Below are 16,740 nucleotides of genomic sequence, written 5' to 3'. Positions count from 1 at the left end.
CAGGGATGGAGCCCCCAGTCTTCCGGTAGAAGGAGTGGGGGAACACGTTCTGCAGCACACAGCATTCTGATTGGCTCGGATAGCCGCAGCCTTCACAGTGCTTGCTGCAAACAACTTGTGAGATGGAGTATAGGCTTGGAAATCTTCCATGCGTAGTGAGAGTGCACTGTACTTGGCTTTCTCGTTGAGAACTTACCGTCAGTATTGACGGTGTTCATGGTGACTTCTTCAAACCATGTGTTTTAAAAGCACGACCTCTTTTAACCATATTTAGACTGCTATTACCTAGCAAATACTGATATCTCTAAAAATCTGCCGTCAGGAGTGCCGAAATGAAGAGATCGAAAATATAAACTTCGGACCTATTTCTGGCTTATGAGAGCTGTGTTCTCCCGTAATTTTTGTCCCTCTGACATAAACCTAGACCTATCAGATACATTCGTGAAAAATCATATTTCAAATAAGGTGTGCGCTAATTCTAAACTGAATTTGTAAAGAGAAATTTTTTTTTATGAGTGGTCTCGCTTTTGTTCTGTCCATGTAAGGAGATACTATGTGTTCGATGCCACCTCTGAATGGCACCGTGATTTCTCGCCAGGCTGCAATACCATGACAAGGCGAGAGAAGACAGCTGAGTGATGAGTTTATATCTGGCTGCGATAGAGTTATTGGGCTCAGCTCAGCCCAGCAGCTACTCACAGAAGTGAGCACACACAGGACAGATATATTAGAAACGAGGTGGTAGATGGAAATGAGTACCATGGGAAACAAACATCCTACATCTCAGTCCAACGATAGTGATGGCAGCGCCAGCTGGTCAGGTTGTCATTAAGTGATGAAGACGGCTGTTCGTTGGGGAGTCTGAAGCCGGGAAAGATGCTGCGGCAGCTGGGAAGGTGCAAGGTGCCCTGGGGCCAGTGTGTGCCAGTTGGCTGGCAGCGAGGCTTCGGGTGGCAATGGCTGTCAGCTGGTAGAATACCATGGTGGCAGGGTTGCGCGTTGCTGTGCGGGTGGCCAATCCCCGGACCTGGCGAGCTGATCTTGAACGTCGAGCTCCAACAAGATTTGTCCCGACACAGCGACACAAAGCCAAAGCCAGGCTTGTACCGAGCTCTGACCAACTGCACCAGGTTCGGATGCTCACGCGCCTTCTGCTTCCTTAACATCTCTCATACGCACGAGGCACCACAATCGATACCATCACACTGGCTTTTTCACCATGTTACTTTACAGGCCTCTTTCAAGGCAAAAAAACGGGCAGCAAAAAATTTTGTCTGTACCCCTTTTTAGTAGCTGCTAAAAACTGCCAGCGCCTGTGGGATACACTGGTATCCCCTCCTCGTCCCCCGTGCCAGCGGCGACCGTGACTTACACGGGCGCGCTGGCCACCAGGAATGTGGAGAGAAGGCACCCCCGCGACTCTGCTCATTTCCGCCCCAGCACTGACGTGACGTCACGACAGCGCGCTGCCATCTGCGGAGAGGGTAGCACGCCTAAGCTTGAGTGTGCTTTACCTCGCATTAGGATAATAAACTATTTCCTAGCGTGCCCTGCCGTTGCCTATTTCGTCCGAACCTGCCGTGGCTGCGACTCTGCGCCACGGGTTGGGGAAACGTGTTGCGTACTCGAATAACGCCTGCGTGTAGCTTGCACGGAAGCTCGCCTTCCCGGCCGGCTGGACGCAGAGTGACCCCATACGCCATAGTGCCCCCCCTCACGGTCCTTCCAAGCAGACTCCATGGTACAAGATTTTTCAGCTTGCTCTTGCTAAGCAGACATTTTTTTCTTTTTTTGGCGTGCGCTCTCTCAAGATGTGCCAAGTACAGCTGAATCTTGAGGTGGAAGTATGCCGAGCTCCTCCAAGGCACATTCAGTGCTGGAGTGCTTTCTGTGGGAATCCCGATTCCAACCTCTACTGTGTAAATGTGTCGCTAATTCTGAATTTTTTGTTTGTTTTCATTAAGTTTTGCTTCCAGTGCATCTGTGCTGTGTGTTGCCTCTGGGCTGTCACTATACTACATAAAAGTACAGTTATGATTAGTATACAATTGAAACCTGCTACAAGATTACAGAAGAAAGTAGGCTTTCTTTCTCATATCTTTGTAGTTAAAAAAATAATAGCGTTGGTTTATTTCTTAAACGCGAAATTGAGGCAGTTGCTCCAAGAGCCCAGTAGCCATGAATATAGCAGAATATAGGTCGTGGTAGAATTGATGAAAAACTCGAAATGAAAATGGTGCTAGTAGAATGGTCAAAAGGAAATTCTGAGTAATGATTCCTAGTTAATGTTCCGGACAAAAGAATACAGCCTGGTGCAAATTGGAGTCAAATTGGAATCAAAAATAAATGCTGTGTGAGCAGAACTCAGCACAGGGGATGATTTGATTTCCTTGAAAGTAAAACTTAGTGCGACCTTCAGGATCGGCAACATATTGCCCATGTACACTGCACCGTCGACTGTGGCTCCAGCGAACATTTCTTTTTTTTTTTCATCGTGAGGCATAGCACAAGCCTGGTGGTAATGTTGTTGTGGTGCTTTGTGATACTGTTCTGCACATTTCTTGCACTTTTTACCAAATTTGAGCACAGTGTGAAGTTTGTGGGGCATAACGGCGGCCATCGTTTTGACGAGATGGCGTTGGCATTTCGCCTGGCGACCTTGTTCGAGTCATGTGTGGGAATTTTGTCACATGTCAGGTGAGAACCAGTAACGTAGCTCTACACTGTTTGCTTGCTACATGCTTTCTTCGGAGGAAGAAGGTGTATTGTTAACATCTATTCATGATCATCATCATCGCTAGTGCACAGTAATCAGTGGTGACTCACGGGAATGCCCCAAAAGTCACTCTTATCATATTCCTCCTTGTTGCTTATGCTGTAGCTGCTGCTCCCGGTTTCCATATCCTCAATTTGTATCGGAGGCATGTCCTTGTTGCTGTCTACTTTAGTGTAAAGTTGGTTAATTTTCAGTAACTGGTGGGGCAAGGCTGTTGCACCTGCCGAACAAGTACATCCTACTACCTGCCACTTACGCAGTGTGGCCACCACGCTGGCACTTGGCCAGACACTTCTGGTTGGCTTCATGTCATAGTCTTTATGGGTTTCACAGCCAATCAAGGTGCCTTAAAGGTAGGTGCAGTCTGTGTTACGACAGTGTGGCTGCATATCTGCTATGGACTTTGCTGCGAAGGAACTTTGTCTGCACTTCATACCACCAGCAGGATGCAAGGGGCTGCTGCTGTTGTCGATGTTGCATCTCAAAAACTGAGGGAATTAAAATATATATAATTGCAAACAGGCACCTACTACAACAATGACTTGTGTCATGCACGGCATTCGGGGCAGTTTTGAATGTTCCAGCCTGGCAGGAAAGCAATCTGAAAGGACACTCTTTTGAATGAGACCAAGTGAACTGGATATTTGTGCTCTAAGTTTATGGCGATTTAGCCCTATCTGCGGCTGTAGCCTTAGACCTACCCGCCTTTTGCCTCTCGAAAAGCCTCTTGGTTGCGTCGTCACTCAAAAAGGCTGGGGTCGACTTCTTTGGCATTTTTTGGTCATTTTTAGGGCTGCGACAAAGGAGGCTGCTGCCTGCAGTGTGGCCCCTGGCCCAACACCGTGCTCTCATTTGTCTCCCTCCTGCCCCAATTGAAGGCTGCAACAGTTTTGGCAACTGCTCTGGTCACGCTGGGCAGTGACACACGGTTGTACTTTGATGCCTGGGCCCAAATGACAGAGCATAAACACTCACTCGAATGTCGGGTCTTGCCATCAGTGCACCTGTCGAGCAAGGCATCATTGCTTAGATGAGCAATCACTGGTTACAGTGCTGCTCGAACAGTCCGGAAAAGTGTTTTTGTGCGCAGGTGGCTCTGAACCATTGGCGATAGCGCAGTTGTCCTTGCACCACAAGCCAGGATTGTTGAAGAGCAAGATGTGGTTGGGGGGCACTGTCTTTTGAGGACATGTGACAAAGTGTGGCTTGCAGTGTTTTTCATTTTTGATTTGTCATGTGTATGGCTGCAGAGGACATACCCATAGTAGCTTGAGATTTTTTTGGTTTTGAGTGAGTTTACCTTTGCTTCCAAGTGGTTTGCTCTGGTGTCAAAAAACCAGGGAGGTATGTCTCCCGAAATGTTTACTATAGCAATCAGCAACAAAAAAAATCGTGATACAAATAAACAAGCGTGTGAGGAAAATTACCACTTGCATGCAGATGGTCTTAGACGTTACAGCAAAGAGCCATAATTGAGGTGCTTTAAATCTATAAAAACAGAATGAAAGTAAATGGAAACAGTCCATTTGGCACATGTCTTCTGAGCAAAGCCGATGAGGGATGTCGCCAGGAGTGATCTTGCTGGGGCCTCTGGAATGCAGCCGAAGAAGTGTCTCGCCAGTCCGTAGTGTATCTGGGATCTGCATCTGTCAGTGTATCTATCTGTAGATAGAAATATCTCACATTTGAAAATATTTGTTTCCGCTTGCATCTTTCTTTTAGTTCGTATTCGAAAATGTTCAGTTCGTTTTGCAGTTTGTTTTAGCATTTTTTTCAAAGATATTCGGTTTGTTAAGCATTTTGCTAATCTCTCCTCCCTTTTTTTAAATGGAATAAACACTACCCTTAACTATTCAAATAGGATTAAATTGTTGTTTTTATTTTTTAACATGCTTACTGGAGAGTGATACTATCAGGCGGCTTTGTGTCAGCTTGTTTTCATATAAAACAAAGTACTAAGCCACTCGGGGAATTTTACAGATGCACTCAGGGAAAACCTGGAAAACTCGGGGAATTTAGAAATGTCAACTTGATAGACACCCTGTTAGACAACGCTGTATGTGCCGGAGCATTGCTATGATGGAGACTCCAATCACCCAATCTCCACAGTTCCGGGCATTTTCTTCGCTTGTGCTTGCTCAGCCGCCTCAAAACCTCCCATATTTTCGATAAAGCAGAGCCGCTCCCCACGGTGCCGTGTATGTATGTTACCCTTTAACTTTTTGAAGTATTTTCTCAACGAATTGCGGTTATCTCGTAATTTGGACTAATAGCTGGAAGTAACTGTCGTCACTGAAAAAGTATCGCGAACTTCACGCATTGCTGCATAGACCACCACGAAGCAGGTGCCTTCACCGAATATGAAACTAAGTGGTGCTATGGAACTCCGTTAATGGCGGCAAGCAACCCTGGGACTTATCACTTGTTCTCGCGGGCTAATGGGAACGGGATATGCCAGCAGGAGGTCCCCGCCAAATAGCACAGATAGTTTGGCTGGCTTTGTGCACCGTGTCATCGACAGTGTGTGCACACTGGACGAAATTTACTGACCATCACATGTGTACACAGTTCACATGACTCAGCATGACGGTGTGGTTTACAGAATATACAATTTCACTGTAGTGCAGGGTAGGACTCCATGCTCATTCCCTACTTTTAGATTAAATCACAAAGTGATTTAATAATAATAATAATTGGTTTTTGGGGAAAGGAAATGGTGCAGTATCTGTCTCATATATCTTTGGACACCTGAACCGCGCCATAAGGGAAGGGATAAAGGAGGGAGTGAAAGAAGAAAGGAATAGGTGCCGTAGTGCAGGGCTCCGGGAAAATTTCGACCACCTGGGGATCTTTAACGTGCACTGACATCGCACAGCACACGGGCGCCTTAGCGTTTTTCCTCTGTAAAAACGCAGCCGCCGCGGTCGGGTTCGAACCCGGGAACTCCGGATCAGTAGTCGAGCGCCCTAACCACTGAGCCACCGCGGCGGGGCTAAAGTGATTTGTCAAAATTTACAAATGAGTTATACAATGAATATGTAAAAGATCTAAAAGTAGATGATGAATTGGTTCTGTTTTGGAAGGCCTAAGGCCTCCATGTCGTTAATATGCCTTGTGGCGCAAAAATAGCTTGCAATGTTGTAATGAGTTAGATGGCGTCCTTAGTGTCAGCAGAAAATGCAAGCATTGCTTGAAACAAACTTCCTTCCATGAAATAAGTCTACAACCTCACTAGAGTTTTTAACTGCACGTTAACTAACAGTGCAGCACTTCAGTTGTGCAAAAACCCTAAGAGAATGTCCTGCAAAGAACTGCTTTCATTAACAATTGCTCTAGAAGACACGCTTTCTTTGTGAGTTTACGCTGAGAAGAAAATCACGAGTAGCACTAGCTACCTTGGTACTGTTATCCAAATTCGGGTCATTGCAGATGGCCATTGCTTTCTTCTACCTTTGCAGCACATCCTTTCTGTAAAATGAAGCTATGCTATTTTCGCAAACTTCCTGACCTCATCTGTGCTGTGCAGGCACCACTAGTTATCTGTTCTTCGCTTTGCTTATCATGCCTGGGCCTATTTCCTGTTTTACATTTCAGCCAGGATATCATTAACTCACTGTGCTTCCTCCCCGTCTCTTAATGGCGCCTATTATTGTCCTTTTCATAGCTTGCAGCCTTGTCTGTACTTTAGCTTCAAGTATCTTCTCAAGGAAGTTGTCTTTCTTGTGGCATTCTGCCTTGTTTATAGAGAGGTGGCATTATATGTTTACTGTTATGCATGAGTTTGGAAACTTGGTCACATATTTCCGTTCTAGGATGGGGCTTCCCACGGCCTGGTTTCCGACTCATGAGTGGGTGTTTCAGACTTACTTGGAAAGCTACAGTACTGCATAGCAAGTTTATGAGAGCAGCAGTAGTTAAACTTCCCTCTGCCCTCCTACCGATGGGAACGGCAGTTAGCATTACGAAGCGTACTTCAGGTCTTCGTCCGGCGACACGTTGCCGGTTGGGGCAGCAATTCCAGCTTCTTAAAGCAAAACTTATTTATTAAAGACGGCACTGACATAAAAAGGCAGGTGAGTAAAAGGCAGTTTAAAAAAAGGCTGTTTAAAAAAGGCTGTTAAAAACGGCCGAGCTTGAGACTCGGCGCGCTCATCCCAAGTCGTCGTTTTCCGCGGGTTTTAACCCCTTCGATAATTGGGCGGAGCTTGAGTAATCTAGCTCTCGCCCAATTTAGACCAATAGCAAAGCAATTGCATCGTATGTACTAGTGGGCGGAGCCCAGGGCCCGCCCCGGGCATGATCGCTCCTGGTAGCAGGTGCGGGGGGGGGGCATTGTCCCTGTGGGCTGTCGCGAGCCCAGTGGAATGCGCAGCTCTCACCCTAAGCGGGCGTCACGCCTCGACGTACATTCCTCGATTCCCCGTGGGCTGTCGCGAGCCCAGTCGAATGCGCAGCTCGCTGCATGCGCATTCGATGCACCGGTTGCCACGCGTCGGGACAGAAAGGATTAGTGCCGCCTTTCACCCTAAGCGCGGGCGTCACGCCTCGACGTACATTTGTGATGTCCGAGCCCCGCGCGTTGCGGGCGAGCGCCAGAGAACGAACAGCCAACACAGAGTCCGGTGAACGACTGACTTTATTCATGTTCGCGCGCTCCGCGAACTGTGCAGTTAAGCACAGCAATGGGGCGGTGCCGCCATCTGTTGGACTCTTGGCCAAATACGACACCCCTCCCCACCCACACAAAGAAGGTAACGTGAACAGGCCTCACGGCGAATAGCGTACATTGGGCCGTCTTGCTCTTGAGCTTCTTCGCAACGGTGGTGTTTGCGGCTCACACTTGGGAAGCTCTGGATCAACCGGCACACCCAGTGCTGAATTATCCCTTGGTGGAGCCTCGTGCTGTACAGATCCGTCCTCGCTGCCGGCATTCAGGTGTGATTGCATGGCAGAGGTCTGTTGGTCATCTGCACTCACATCACGTGTACCGACTTGATGTTTTGCTGCAGCCGGTGGAGACACTTCGGTTGCGGAGAAATCGTGTCGCAGATGTTCTTGATGTCGCCTCCAGGACCGACCATCAGGCAATGTGACATCGGCGATGTGGTCGCCCGATGTAGCAGTCACCATTGCAGGAAACCAGGGTGGACCATCTCGAAAGTTTCGTGCATATACAGAATCCCCTGGCTGTACAAGCGGCGTCCGATGGGCATGCTGCTCGTGCGCAACTTTCTGCTTTAGCTGCCTTGTAAGAACTGTGGACCTCATGTCAGGCCGCAGTAGGGTCAAAGCTGTCTTCAGCTTGCGCCCCATCATCAACTCAGCCGGGGAGCACCCAGTAGTCTCGTGCGGCGTTGACCTGTAGTTCAGCAGGATGCGGGCTAGCTGACAGTCGAAGCTTCCACCCACTGCTTTCTTCAGCTTTGCCTTGATAGTTTGCACTGCACGCTCCGCAGCACCATTTGATGCCGGGTGATACGGTGGCGTCAGCACATGCTTTATGCCATTGCGCTGAAGGAATTCCCTGAACGAGGCACTCACGAATGCTGGCCCATTATCCGACACAATCACGTCTGGCAAACCATGGGCAGCAAACATAGTCCATAGGCATGGAATCGTGGCATCTGCTGATGGTGTGGTCACAGGAACAACTTCTATCCATTTTGAAAAAGCATCCGTCACGATCAGCAAGTAGCGATTCTTGAGAGGTCCAGCAAAGTCGATGTTAATTCGTGACCACGGCTTCTCGGGATACGGCCATGGCGTCATAGCTACTGGCCGCGCAGTTCTCTGGTTCTCCTGACACACACGGCATCCACGCACCGTATTCGTAATGTCTTCATCCAGGGTCGACCACCACACATGGCTTCGAGCAACTGCCTTCATTTTTGAAATTCCAGGGTGGCCTTCATGGAGTAGACGCAGCACTTGAGGTTGCAGTGTACTAGGAATAACCACTCGCGAACCCAGCAGGATGCAATTTTCTTGGACGCTCATTTGCGTTGTGCGATTGGCATATGGCTTTAGCACAGGATCCCGCAGCTCTGTTCCAGCCCACAGTGCCTCGCGAACCTTTGCTAACACAGGGTCTTTGGGAGTGGCTTCCGCCACAACAGACGCCACCAAAACCCTGGGGTAAACAGCCTCAAGCATGAATACTTCAGCTGGCCGCTCAACAGTGTGTTCCGAAGTAGGCAGCGGCAGCCGACTCAAGCAGTCAGCGCTGGCGATGCTGGCTCCGGGTCTGTACTTAAGCTTGTAGTTATAAGCGGCCAGCATCAGTGACCAGCGCAGCACTCGAGGAGAGCACGTCTCTGGCACGAATTTGTCAGCGGAGAGCAGGCCTAGCAAAGGCTTGTGGTCGGTGACCGCCTCAAACTCTCTGCCCCAGACATATTGCCGAAACTTGGTCACTCCAAACACCAGGGCAAGTGCCTCTTTATCCAAGTGACTATAGTTGCGCTCAGCTGATGTGAGACTTCTTGATGCAAAAGCGATCGGACGCTCAGCGCCCGTGTCCTCACGGTGAGCCAGCACAGCCCCCACTCCATACGGTGATGCATCGCAAATCAGCACCAATGTTTTCCTAGGGTCGTAGTGTGCCAAAACCGCAGCAGACACCAGCAACTCCTTGCTTTCCCTAAACGCGCGTTCCTGGTCAGCACCCCACATCCACGGTGTCTTGGCTCCAAGTAATTGATTCAGTGGATGAAGAACAGCAGACAGATTTGGCAGGAATCGCCGGTAGAAATTTACCAGTCCCAAATAACTTTGCAGTGACTTCACATCGCTAGGCTTGGGGGCCTTCAGCACAGCCTCAGTCATTTCAGGGTTAGGATGGAAACCAGCCGACGTGACAACGTGGCCCAGGTATTCCACTTTTGGACCCATGAAGGTGCACTTGTCAAGCTTCAGCTTCAGACCGGCTTCCTTCAAGCGATGCAGTACTCGGCACAAGTTCTGAAGGTGATCCTTATCATTGCGCCCAGTCACCAGGATGTCATCGAAGTACACGACCACGTGTGGTAGACCGCGCATCAAGTTGTCCATCTCCCTCTGGAAAATCGACGGTGCTGAGGTTACGCCGAAAGGCAGGCGTGTGTATTGGTACAGCCCCCTTGGCATGTTGACGGTCAGCAGTTTCGAGGACGCCTCGTCCAGCTCCACTTGCAAGTAGGCATCCTTGAGGTCGAGCTTGGAGAACTTCTCACCCCCACTCAGTCTGGCGAATAGATCCTCAACACGCGGTATCGGATAGTTCTCCGGCACAGTCACAGGATTCACCGTGACCTTGAAGTCACCACAGATTCGAATCTGTCCGTTGCGCTTGAGAATAGGCACAATGGGTGCAGCCCATTCTGATGATCTTACCGGTTGCAGCACTCCAGCGCGTTCCATACGGAGCAGCTCCTCGTTAACACGATCGATCATCGCGAACGGTACAGATCGAGGCTTGAAAAACCTTGGCTTGGCATTGTCTTGAATGGTGATCTTGGCAGCCACGCCCTTGAGAGTTCCAAGTTTGCCATCAAAAACAGTGGAGTACGCAGCCAGTACATCCTCAAGCGACGACACAGCATTGAGCTCTCTCGCATTGCATAATTCCAAACCAAGACCCTTCATCCAACCGCGCCTCATGAGGGACGGGCAATCACCAGAAACAACGTACAACACCTCCTCGCACTTCTGGTTCCCCAGCTGAACAGTCACAGGCAAACTTCCTAGTACAGGAGACAGTTCACCTGAGTAGCTCTTCAACACAACAGTTGAAGGCTTCAGACGTGCCGACGGAAACTTTCGGTGAAATGTGTCCCCAGATACGACGGATACACTTGCTCCCGTGTCAACTTCCATTAGCAGCGAAGTTCCGTTCACCGCGACTTTCACGCGGTATGGCTGAGTAACTCCTGCAGTGCCTTGCAGACTCCACAATTCGTATACCTGAAGCGCATCCGGTCGCTCATTGGCTTCATCACACCTGGCATCGTTCACGACATGCACAGATTTGTTCACAGACGGCGGCGCCGCTTTCCTGGTACAGTTAAACCTGGATATAACGAAGTTGAAAAAAGCTCCCGATTTTTCGTTACATGCAGGTTTCGCGTGAAGGCTCGTCAATTGTTTTTATGACGTGACACGACTGTTCTTACGTCGCAGCGCACGTGGAAGTGCGTGGCGCGAAACGACTGCACCATGTGTCTGCGCATAGGCGACTTGGTGTAGAGAGAGGAACTCGAGCGAGAGACAGCGGGAATCATCGTGCCTGCGTGCTCTGCCGAAGCGCGATTGGTGGCCCCGAGAGGGACCGTTGAAAAAAAAAGCTTCCAAAGGAGCTTTGAGAGAAGAGGAGAGGCGGCGTTATTTTACACTGAAAAATTGCGTAATTGCTGCCTGCTTCTTCGGCACAAGTGCAGGCAGGACACGCCGCTCCAAAGAAGCTAAATCATGTAGAGCTCCTTCATCGTCGCGCGAGCCGACGAAACGGCGCATAACGTCCATTGCGTTCATCACCTCCTTTGCAGTAGGCACGTCACACGGATCTGCATCGCAAGCACCATCATCACGATCATCTTGCACGCTTTCAGCCAGTGCTGCATCAGTCATTTCCTCTGTAGCCACGGCGGCGTTGTCGGCAAACAAAAAGTCATCCAGTTCAACGTCGTCGGGTACACCACCGTTAGTGCGTAGCTCGTTCCACGCTTCGGCCACATCGGACGGAGTAGAAACGTCTTCCTCGTCATCGGCACCAGCCTGTGCGTTTCTTGCTACTATTCCGGCCTTTAAAAAGCAATTCCTAATAACTTCTGCCCTGACCTCTTGCCAGGAGGCAGCAAGCATCTCGACTGCTTGATAAATATCAATCTTCATCTCCCGTTCCAGCCGGATGTCGAGAAGAATCTTCTGGATTAGTCGGCGTCGGTAACAGCATTTAAAACTGTTAATGACCCCTTTGTCAAGGGGTTGTATTAGGGACGTGCAGTTCGATGTTCGAGAGCTGCAGGCCTTCGACGTGGTGCGCCGAGCAATTATCCAGCAGTAGGCAAACTTGACGGCCTTGCCGCTTGACGTCCTGGTTAAATTCCGTTAACCATTCTGATAATATTGGCCGAGTAATCCACGCCTTGGAGTTCGCCACATTCTTGACGGGCATACGCTTCGTTCCCTTAAAACACCTGGGACGGGCACTTTTGCCGACAACCAGCGGGACTCGCTTGTCTGTGCCGTCGAGGTTGGCGCACAGCAGAATCGTTATGCGGAGCTTGCTCTGCTTTCCGCCGCGGCAGTCATCGCCTTTTAGTGCTAGCGTGCGGCCCGGAAGCATTTGATAAAATAGAGCTGTCTCGTCGGCATTGTAGACATCGGCCGCCTCGAAGCGACTCAGTATTCCAGGCAGCTTGTCAGCCACCCATGAAGCAGCAGCATCGCTGTCTGCGGAGGCAGATTCGCCGCTGATTACTCTCCCGACGACACCGTGTCGGCTCTTGAATCCCTGCAGCCACCCGTTGCTTGCCTTGAAATCGTCATGGCCCAAGATACACGCAAAGTCCTTTGCCTTCTGTTGCAAAATCGCGCCACTAATGGGCACATTTCTGGCTCGCGTGTCCAAAAACCACGTGAACACTGCCTTGTCCACATCAGCATATGTCGACGTCTTCAGGCTTCTTTTCTTCGAGCTTGTTCCCGACTCCACTGCGTTTCTGATGTTGTGTTCCGCACTCAAAATCGTTGATAGGGTGCTCGCTGGAATGCTGAAACGGGCGGCAATGTCCTTCTTCTTCTCGCCCGCGGCGACTGCATTTAAAATTGCAAGTTTGTCTTCGAAAGACAAAACTTTTCGTTTTCTGGCAGTAGAACTAGCAGAACTCATCATGACCAACCGACGACGAAGTTACAAGCGGAGACGCACGACTACACGCCGACGGCAGGCCTAGCACCTCCAAAACAAGTCAAACGAACCAGCACGAGAGCACAGCTGACACGCACAGACGCAGGACAAACGCAAAATGGCGAATGCAACGCGTCGTCCCGTCGGTCTCGTCCTCCTTTCCCCCCTCTCCTTCCTTCGCCCTGGTAATGAAAGAACCGGCCATCAGCGTTGCTTTTAAAGTGAATTCTTGCACATAACTGTGTCTAAGCCATTGAAACATATGGAAATCACAAAATAAAAATGCTTTTTTTTCAAATCCATACATAAAAAATGCAACAAAAGAAATCAACCGCCGCTACAAACGCCACCTGGTGCCACGCTACACAAGCAAAGCCTGAACAGGCTGCTACGTTGGGCACGGGGCGGCGCTAGCCGCGCGCTAACCGTCGCTATCATCATCATCGCTAAGTTCGCTTGGTCACGGTGATCCCAGGCGTTCGTGTAGCTGTTGGCTCCGTACAATACTAATATTCACTAATATAGTGCATTTATTTGGTCGAATTTTCCTTAAAAGTGCAAAAAGTAATGACTGATCAGCTTTGCGAGTTCGTTACATCAAGGTTAACTGCCGCAACGTTTTCGTTACATCGAGGTCGAAAATACATGGGCTTCAATGGGGGCGGCGTTAGGGAATTCAAAAATTTCGTTAAATCCAGGAATTCGTTACATAGAGGTTCGTTACATCCAGGTTTAACTGTATTTGCTACATCTTTCGCTCTCCTGGTGTTTGTCGCATTTTTTCTCCCCTTGCACACACGAGAGAGATGGCCCTTAATCCCACAGTTGTGGCAGACACTGTTTAGATGTCGGCACTGCGTCGCCAGATGCCCGCCACCACAGCGAAAGCACAAAATGGCCGTTTCTTCTCGCCTCTGCTTCGTAGAGTCACGTGACACAGCGTTGGTCGGCGCGACAAAGGGCGCGGGCGCCGTTGAAAGCACTTGCGAATCCTTGTTTGCCGCTTCCATCGCGATAACCGTTTTCTTCGCCATGTCAAGCGTCAAGTCCGGCAGCTCCAACAGTCGTCTCTGCATCGATTCATCGTTAATTCCTGCCACTATACGGTCGCGCAGCATTCTCTCACGAAAGGTGCCAAACCCGCATTCATCGGCCAGCTTGTTCAGGGCTGCGAAGTAGTCAGCAGCCGCTTCACCCGCCTGTCGTGTTCTGGAGTTGAACTTGAATGAGGCAACAACTTCCGACGGCTGTGGCGAGAAATGCCTCCCGAGGACATCAAAAATGGTAGTCAAACTTGCCTCGCACGGCTTCACGGGCGCCAGCAGATTCCGCAGCAAGGTGTATGTGGCCGGGCCACAACACGTGAGCAAGACAGCTCGTTTCTTGTCATCCGGCACATCGTTGGCAATAAAGTACTGAACAGCTCTCTCTCGGTACTCGTCCCAGTTCGTCTGCGTGTCGAACGGCTCTAGCTTGCCGACGCCTGGCATTTCCGAAGTACAGGAACGCTTCAAACAGTTCAACACGTGTTCCTCGTCGCCATTGTGATGTCCGAGCCCCGCGCGTTGCGGGCGAGCGCCAGAGAACGAACAGCCAACACAGAGTCCGGTGAACGACTGACTTTATTCATGTTCGCGCGCTCCGCGAACTGTGCAGTTAAGCACAGCAATGGGGCAGTGCCGCCATCTGTTGGACTCTTGGCCAAATACGACACCAGGGACCGGCCATTGTTGTCAACCTGGAGGACGACACAACCAGCAGTGCTGAATTCAGTTGTTATGAGGACGATGAGATGATCGAACCCGTTTAACGTGCGTTGCCTCTCGCGCAGCACATGGGCTTGTTTTGCATTTCGCCACCATCGACACTCGGCTGCCTCGGCACGCTGAAGTAAATAAATTTATATGCACATGACACGATTACTGAAATTTACTGCGACGCGACAACAGAGGAACTGATGAGAACAGTACCCTGGTTGTCTCACATATATCGGTGGACACCCGAACCGCGCAGTAAAGGAAGGGATAAAGGAGGGAGGGAAAGAAGAAAGACAATATCTCGGTGGACACCCGAACCGCATCGTAAAGGAAGAGATAAAGGAGGGAAAGAAGCGAGAGAAAACTGAAAATTGAAAGTTGGATTTTGAGGAAAGGCGCGGCGCTGTGGGGTGGAACACCTGTGGCTCGGTGCTACTATAAATAGAGGAGGTGGATCGAGCCACAGGCGCGTAGGAACACACTAATGTAGTGCGCGCCATCCTGATTGGACGAGAGAGCTGTACCTTTCGTAGTGCTGCAAACATCTTGTGAGACGGAGTATAGTTCGTAATAATGGAAAATATTGGAAAGAAGAAAGCGAGGAAGAGGTGCCGTAGTGGAGGACTCCGGCATAATTTGATCTTTAACATGCAGTAAAATCGCACAGAACACGGGCGCCATTTTGCGTTTCACCTCCATCGAAACACGAAAAAATAGGGGGGGGGGGGGGGGGCGGGCTTGAAAAGGACTGGACACAGCCGCATACATATACCTAATCTAGAAAAAAAAAACACGAATACAGCAAGGATTCAACGCATGCGTGAGCCATTTTCTGCTTTACTTCTTTCATTACTGAGAGGTCCAGCAGATGCTGGCTTGTTGACCATTCTTCAACCAAAAAGATCCCAGTTAAAATAACGAAATTTTCTTTTCGACAAGTTGTTTAATTGTAGACAGCGAGCCCGTCATTTCAGGGTCCTCAGTCATGGAAGGAAGGAAGCTGAAAGGGGCGCTGGTGCAGCTGGATAATTTGGGACGGGAGACTACTTAGTGATAGAAGTTGTTTCTCTTCCGGCCCCCTTGCCCTCAACCCTAGAATAGTTCCAGCTAGGGCTCTGATTTCATGATATGTTTATTTTTTCCTCGCAATGATTAATGGGTCCTACTGAAGGCGCGGGTGGTCTGTTTTGTCAGCGTAAAGAAACCGAGACGCGTAACTAGTTCGTGCTGCTCAAGAACGAGACTGGAAAACACTTCCAGTGCGAATCGAAGTGGTCTGTATACGGGTGCATGTAGGCTGGAGCGTCAAGCGTCGAAGACGTTCGTTTCGGCCAGCACGAACTGTAGGCCCTGCACAATGAGGGTGGGTATGAAGACAAGAGTTTTTGGGGTTTCGCCTCATTCTTAGGAAGGGCAAGTGAGCTATCTCCTGAAGGAATACGACGGCAAGATAGAGGAGCGCTAAAAGACATGCAAAAATTGCATTAAGTTTGGTCATTAACGCTGAATTATCTGTGGCTTCAGGCAGGCATTGCTTCCATTGTTGTTTGACTTCAAAACAAAAGCAAAAACAAATATTTTGTTTTGATGTGTCATAATGTATAGATTTTTTTCGCTTTAACTGCGTCTCTTTGGCACCATTGGCACAGCCAAATAAACAAAATGCTCCAGACAACGCTATTTAGGCTGGCATTAGACCGTCATCAGTACTTCCGCTAATCGCACACCCTATTTTATGTAGTTGGCAAAGAGCACTTAGTTTTCTTTTTTTATTTGCGATATGCTGGTATGTTGAGAATACAAGAATGCTGCGTTTCTTTGCTCAAGCGGCCGTAACGAAATCTTCCGGATCCGAGTCTTTGACACAGAATTATGCACAGCGCCAAAATTACAAAGAGTATTCGTTTACTAGATTTGTGGATGTTTAACGTCCCAAAGCGACTCGGGCATTGAGGGACGCCGCAGTGGAGGGCTCCAGAAATTTAAAATACCTGAGTTCTTTCATGTGCACTGGAGTCGCAGAGTAAACGGGCCTCTAGAAATTCGCCTCTATCAAAACCCGACCGCCGCGGCAGGGTTCGAACGAGCGTCCTTCGGGCCAGCAGCCGAGCGCCGTAACCACCGAGCCATCCCGGTGGCTGATTACAAAGAGGAATTTCCCGGAATTGTTAAAAGCAAGACTGCAGCGAAGACGACGCCGGACGTCAGGACGCACCTCACGCATTTTAAGATTCTGAGCGTGCATCAAAAAGCCCATTTCCTGAAAATAATTTTGATGGAATGAAATGCATGTTTTAACATGATAGTATTAACGGTTTCGT

General features: G+C 49.5%; 2 protein-coding genes across 2 annotated transcripts in view; both read left to right on the top strand.

Annotated features, from left to right (window-relative positions):
• The window catches only part of LOC144132440 (uncharacterized), a 103,584-nt gene extending 96,905 nt beyond the window's left edge, over window positions 1–6,679 (top strand). Inside the window, exon 4 of the mRNA XM_077664854.1 lies at window positions 3,867–6,679. The gene's annotated coding sequence lies outside the window, so the exon portion shown is untranslated. The remainder of the gene's footprint in view (window positions 1–3,866) is intronic.
• LOC144132439 (uncharacterized) overlaps window positions 1–16,740 on the top strand; it is a 127,777-nt gene that overhangs the window by 102,737 nt on the left and 8,300 nt on the right. The window lies entirely within an intron of this gene.

This window comes from Amblyomma americanum, chromosome 5, assembly GCF_052857255.1.
Source record: "Amblyomma americanum isolate KBUSLIRL-KWMA chromosome 5, ASM5285725v1, whole genome shotgun sequence".
NCBI classification, from domain to species: Eukaryota; Metazoa; Arthropoda; class Arachnida; order Ixodida; family Ixodidae; genus Amblyomma; species Amblyomma americanum.
Note: the sequence above shows the minus strand (reverse complement) of the source record. Positions and strands in the feature narration are given on the sequence as shown.